The sequence below is a fragment of the Coffea arabica genome, chromosome 3e (assembly GCF_036785885.1).
Source record: "Coffea arabica cultivar ET-39 chromosome 3e, Coffea Arabica ET-39 HiFi, whole genome shotgun sequence".
Lineage (NCBI taxonomy): Eukaryota > Viridiplantae > Streptophyta > Magnoliopsida > Gentianales > Rubiaceae > Coffea > Coffea arabica.
In genome coordinates, this window is record NC_092315.1 from 23,235,538 (window position 1) to 23,242,642 (window position 7,105).

At 41.7% G+C, this 7,105-nt stretch overlaps 1 pseudogene; it reads left to right on the top strand.

The window, feature by feature from the left end:
* LOC113737480 (WD repeat-containing protein LWD1-like) overlaps positions 1-6,878 on the top strand; it is a 36,846-nt pseudogene extending 29,968 nt beyond the window's left edge.
* The last annotated feature ends 227 nt before the right edge of the window (positions 6,879-7,105 follow it).

The following is a 7,105-nucleotide window of genomic DNA, read 5'->3' on the forward strand; positions in this document are numbered from 1 at the left end:
TAATGTCTTAGGGTATATGAGTAATTTTCTCCCATGTGATATAAGTAATGGGCCCACAATTCTGCCAAGTGAGGTCAATGTAATTTTATAAACCTCAAGGGAGGCCATTGAAATTGTAAAAAATCTTAGGGGAGGTTTCTAAAATTATTCCATTTAAAAATCATCAACAAAATTTTTAACCTAATTTCCAATGTGTAACTTTAATATATCTTTCTATAATAAGAGTGTGAATCGCCAATCTATAGCAACTCATGGACTGGTTATGATACGAACGGCACCAACCGTGTGATGCAACCCGTACAAAAGACTTGGATCTAGAAGGTAGGGACTCACGTTGAAGACGACGAACGCAGCGGATCACCTAAACCCGTTGATCACGTGGTCAACAAACCTCGATATTGTAGAAGACGCCACAATCTAGCGCAATCCTAGATTGATAAGTCAATTGAATACCTAAGATACAAATCTAAGATATTCAAGGTGCTTCAATGAAGCTTGAGAGAACTCTCAATGTAATTTTTATTAATCGTCAAAAAGTAACTATGAAGGTCTCTTGCCTTGGCTATATATAGCCATACAACTTGAAAACCTAAAGTGACTTGAAAACCCTAACTCGGCTAGGCTAGGCCTTTGGCCCGATTCCACTACTCAAATCCACTATCTAATGGTCAGCTTATAATCGATCCAATGAAGGCTTTAAGCTGGCCCAACATAACCCAATAAAAGCTAATTAACCAACTTAAGTTATAGTGAGCCTAGACTCTATAAATCGGATCCAACTCAACATGAGGTCTTGGACCGAATTTATTCCTAGCAAATAAAATAGAAATCTAGAAAATAAACTACTAACTATTACTAAAAGATTCAATCTCTTGCAGCCTAAAACATGGCCCATAAGCGGCCCATATTTCGTATCATTCCCCTCCTCTTGAAAAAAGATTTGTCCTCAAATCGTGTTTGGAAATGAATGGTACCACAAGAATTGGCAGTATGACTCCTCAAATCTCCACATATTGGCTCTCTTAGAATGAAGGATACTTGCATACGTCATGATTATTGTAATTCGGTGCACATGTCTCTTGGTCAGCTTGAAAATGCTCACAATCCACCATGGGAAACTCAAGGCTTTACTCCAACCACTCCAAAGCTCTTTAATCAGCCTTGTGTCATGAATGATCGAATTTGGACCTACACAATAAATCACACAATTAGCATTTGTAGGTATAAAATCACTTGACAGCTTACCATTCACATTCACAAGATAAGGATCTTCATAGTGATGCTCAATCAGGTTAGAAAGGTCTCGGACATGATTGTGCAAAGTTACAAAATTCATTGCAAGTTGTTGTTGGTATGGCCTATCTTGCACAAATGGAGCAAGATCGAGATAGGCAGCTTTTGAACCCTCAAATTGAAGAATAAAACCAGGTTGTAAGGAGTCAGAATTTGGACCAATGAGGAAAGAATTATCACCAACAAAATAAGAAGGAAATTTATAACAAGTTTCAAGTGTAGAAACTCCCTTTGAAACTTCATTATTCCTCCCAACAAGCAAATCAGGCTCATGGTTGACGTTGAACATCAATGGAGAACAAAGAGATACAACACCTAAGGTGCAAACTCCATGAAAAGTTTGATATTCACCAATGGATTTAGGCATAGAACATGCCAAGATCAACTCAATTTTTCCTTGCTTAACCTGCATAAAAGTAGAAACACTAAACAAAGTAGCGGTAAGATCGTTAGAAAAAACATATGACCTCACATCCTTTCTCACAATCAGCTTACTCTCAGAATTTTTAATCTCTTTCTCATGCTCAGTAGCTGACTTTTTCCCCTCATTATTCTCAACCTCGTTCTCCTTTTCAACTCCCTCGAATTTTACCTCTTCAGTCACAATTCCCTCATCTAGCTCTTTCTTCATACTATAACGCTCATGCTCACTCTTCATGTATGCTAGATCAATACAAAGTTGCTTAGAATTAAGCGACACAAGCCTGGTACGATGGCAATTAAATGTGAAGGAATACTTATTAGTATATCCATCATATTTGACTTCTCGATTAAACATCCACCATTGTCCCAACAACACATGTGTCACTTGAATGGGAACTACATCACACAACACCTCATCCACGTATGGGCCAATACGAAAAGGAACAAGTGTGTGCTTAGTAATCCAAATATCACCACTATCACTCTGCAACTTGTAAGGTCGAAGATGATCAATGGTTGGAAGATTCAATTTCTCAACCAAGACAGTACTTGCGAGGTTAACTTCACAACCCTTATCAATGGCTAAGCTGCAAACTTTATCCTTGATGTGGCAACGTGTATAAAACCAATCATTTTTTTGAGCTTTAATGATTTCCAATTGCTCAGTTATTTCACGCAATGCCATAGTATTTACTCCTTTAGGCACAAGATGGTGAAGCTCCAGTTGAACATTCGTTTGTCTCATACTTTTATTACCTGTAAAACTCAACAAACATTAGTAGAACAGTCCTCACTCGCTCCCTTACGTGTTTTCGCTCAGCTCTCGTGTATGTTACTCAAAGAGCACTCTAAGAATCTCGCCAATGCTCTCAAGTCCTCTTGATAGCTTACCTTGAAGAAATTAGAACTCCTCCCAGGCAAACAATGAACTTCCAATTTTGGAGCACGAGAATGTGGCAATCCTCAATGGAATAGAGAATAATGGAACGATTGACGCGAGGGACAATGAAATGGCACGACTCCAATGAAAGGAAACACAAAAGACTAAGACACAGAAAGGAATTGAAGAAAATGACACAGCCTAAAAAAAAATATTGTTCTCTCTTTTTTTTTTTTTTTTTTTGAGAACCGCAAGCTGCCTTGCTTGTTAGTAGGTTCGAATGAGGAAAGAGAGGGGTAGCGATCTACTACTTAAATTGGAGGGAAATTGACCGAAAAAAAGGGAAAGGGGAAAAGGGTAAGGAAATTCCTAAAATGTAGGAAAAAAGAAGGCTAAAATGTAGGAGAGGGTGAGAAAATTTAGGAGAAAGTGTAGGAGACTGAATTTGGACACTTTCACAATTAGGAAACCTCAAGGTTAGGAAACCAATTTGGTTTTGGAAACCAATCAAAGGCACGGCTGGCCTAGGCTATTAAATACCCTAATAGCCGTGCACTTTAACCCCACAAGCCGCAAACAAACTCGCAACTTCTGGTCAAGGCAATTTGGCAATTTGGCTATGATCAAGACAAGAATAACGAATTATGGACAACCAAAATGGTGCAACTAACCCTTCTCAGGCTCCCCCCCAACGGGTTACCCAAGATGTTCCCACAAGAGTCACACCAAAACCAAGGAAACCCTTCACCACCGCAAGAGAATACAAGAAACTTTTTTTTTTTTTTGGAAAATGAAACAAGTTCCCAAGGCTCGAAGTGTTCAAGTATTCGAAGAAGTAGTGGGTCAAACTTTTAGATGTTGTGTTCTTTTTTTTTTTTTTTTGAAAGAATTCGGACCACTATGTAACACTTCAAATGGTTGGCAATAAATCTGGTTTTTTTCTTTTGGCTTGGCCGAACAACACTCTGTTTGCTGTTTTTTTTTTTTTTTTAAGCAACAAAGTGAGAGAATGGCCGGCTAGAGTTGTCTTAGCTTGGGACTTAGCTGACCGCAACTAATTGAGGATGGCCGACAAAGGAAGCCAATCAGATTTCATGCAATGGCTATATCCAACTCAAGATTATCAAGATGGTTTCGATGCCTCCAAACCAGCCCACAACTCACGGATTGCAAGGGAACAAAAACTGGACAGACCACAATGGAGACAAGGAAACAACTCAGGTTTCTTGCACGACAAAGGAGGCCAATCAGATTTCATGCAATTGCCGTTCATACCAACTACCAATTTGTGTTATGGCTGACCAAGGAAGGAAACAAAACCATCAGATTCAGCAAATCAGATTCAGCTAAGGGATTCGGCTCTTGATTCGGCCAAGGGAAATCCAAACAGGCCACGCACTTGCCAATTTTCTCCTCACTCCTGGGGTTGTCTCCCAAAACACAAGACCTATGGTTTAGCTTCCCAACTACGGTTTACAACCCCCCAACAGTCCACAAATCATGAGTTGCAAGGAAACAAAGTCTGGGCAGCAAGGATAGGTACGGCAGGGGCTACTTCCTTGTTGTTTTTTTTTTTTGACTCAAGCAAAACCTAGGAAACCCTAATGACCCTCACGGACAAACCACAAGTTGTGGCAGCCGCACACAACACAACACACACGATGGACAGATCTGACACAAGCCAACAAAAGAGAGACGCAAAACAGAAATTTTCAACGCAAGGCCAAGAGGAAACAATTGCGGACTGACCTAAACAGATTGTAGCCGCTTTGGACAGAAAATTTGACTCTCAACCACGACAAACTACACCAAACTTATGCGGACAGATTGAAGTCAAACACGAACCAAATCTGACACAGCGCAAGAAAGAACAACAACGCAAATAGGAGAGCAACAAAACAGAAATTTCGACTCCAAAACAAGACAAAAACAAAAGCGACAAAGCTTGGACAGATTAGAGACACTTGGACAAAATTCTTGACTCAAACAGATTCGAATTTAAGCGGACAGGTTGAGACAACAATGGAACAAACGACACAAAAAGAAGGAGAAACAAACGACACAAGGACAAGAATTAAGGGATATACGTGATACCTTCAACTAGCTCTGATACCAGCTGATACGAACGGCACCAATCGTGTGATGCAACCTGTACAAAAGACTTGGATCTAGAAGGTAGGGACTCACGTTGAAGACGACGAACGCAGCGGATCACCTAAACCCGTTGATCACGTGGTCAACGAACCTCGGTATTGTAGAAGACGCCACAATCTAGCGCGGTCCTAGATTGATAAGTCAATTGAATACCTAAGATACAAATCTAAGATATTCAAGGTGATTCAATGAAGCTTGAGAGAACTCTCAATGTAATTTTTATTAATCGTCAAAAAGTAACTATGAAGGTCTCTTGCCTTGGCTATATATAGCCATACAACTTGAAAACCTAAAGTGACTTGAAAACCCTAACTCGGCTAGGCTAGGCCTTTGGCCCGATTCCACTACTAAAATCCACTATCTAATGTGTAGACACCAAAATTTTGGTTTCGAATTTGATTTTATTTTTTAATTAATTTTTGGATTTATTTGTTTCAATTTTAGATTTATTTTGGTTGATTCTTGTTTCGTGTCTCTTATTGTATTTTAATTAGTTTACAAGCATTTATTTGATCTACTAATTCGATTGAAAAAAAAGGAAAAAAGGGAATTATTACTAATTAGCATTTTTGTTTTATTTTTCTATTTTAGTCAATCTTTACTTAATTTATTTTGTTAATCGTTTAGTTCATTTGGAAATGAAAAAAAAAGAAAAAACAATGCAAAGTGAAAAATGAAAAAAGATTGAAAAATGGCAACTTTGTTGTTTTTAGTTTGTATATTTTGATGTGATATTACTCAAATGATTGTTTTGTTTACTTAGCTTTATTATTAATTTTGTTTAATTATTATTCCAAAAAAAAAAAAACATGCAAGCAACGGATGCATGCCCATCGGATGGCCAAGAAAAAGGCTTTGAGAGGAGCTTGATCGCTGGCCATTGAGAGCAGGGTTTTAGGGTTGATAAGTTGATATAAGAAGCTGAGAAGAAACGGCCGCAAGGAGGAGTTTTGGGGGGAGAGTTTCTGGGACGGCAAAAAGAAAGGAAAACTGAGAGGAGAGAACGGCTAAAAAACTGGAGAGAGCAGGGAGAGTTTGGGGGGCTAGCAGCGATCCCTCCAAGATGGGTCTGACGAACAGCAGCGAAGGTCGGAGATCTACACCTACGAGACGCCGTGGCACATATACGCCATGAACAGGAGCGTCCGCAGGGACAAAAAAATACCGGTTAGCCATCGCCAGTCTCATGGAGCAGTATCCCAACCGCCTGGAAATCGTCCAGCTCGACGATACTAACGGCGAGATTCGCTCCGACCCCAACCTCTGCTTTGAGCACCCCTATCCCCCTACCAAGGTTATCTTCATCCCTGACAAGGAGTGCCAGAAGCCCGACCTCCTCGCCACCTCCAGTGACTACCTCCGGGTTTGGAGGGTCGCCGACGATGGAACCCGCGTCGACATGAAGAGCCTCCTCAACAACAACTGCAACAGCGAGTTCTCCGACCCCCTCACCTCCTTCGACTGGAACGAGGCTAAGCCCAAGCGCATCGGCGCCTCCAGCAACGACACCACCTGCACCGTCTTGGACATCGACCGCGAGACTGTTGACACCCAGCTCATCGCCCACGACAAGGAGGTCTATGACATCGCTTGGGGCGGCGTCGGCGCCTTTGCCTCCGTTTCCGCTGACGGCTCCGTTAGGGTTTTTGACCTCCGCGACAAGGAGCACTCCACCATTATCTACGAGAGCTCCGAGCCCGATACGCCGCTCGTCCGCCTTGGTTGGAACGAACAGGACCCCAAGTACACGGCCACTATCATTATGGACAGCGCCAAGGTAGTCGTCCTGGACATCCGCTTCCCCATGCTTCCAGTCGTGGAGCTGCAGCGGCACCAGGCCAGTGTCAACGCCATCGCCTGGACTCCCCACAGCTCGTGCCACATCTGTACTGCTGGCGATGACTCCCAGGCCCCCATTTGGGATCTCTCTTCCATGGGCCAGCCCATTGAGGGCGGATTGGACCCCATTCTCGCTTAAACTGCCGGTGCCGAAATTGAGCAGCCACAGTGGTCCTCTTCCCAGCCTGATTGGGTTGCCATCGCCTTCTCGAATAAGCTTCAGATTCTGAGGGTATGACTCGTGTTTCATTGTCTGGATCCCAGGTAATCGCTACCGTAGCTGCAATAACCGTTTTCTTATCCCTTGTGTGGATTGCATGCATGTTTTTTCAGAACTGAGTATGATATTTTTCTGAGTTGCTTGTTCGCTTGGATCATGGTTGCTTAATCTAAAGTTGTTAGTTGCTTAATCCTAGTCGAAGTTGTGTATTTGAACGAGAAAATCTGGGTCAGTTTGCAAGCAAAGTGCAACAATTTCATTCTTGGTTGATTGAAGCTTAATAGAAAATAGTTGCA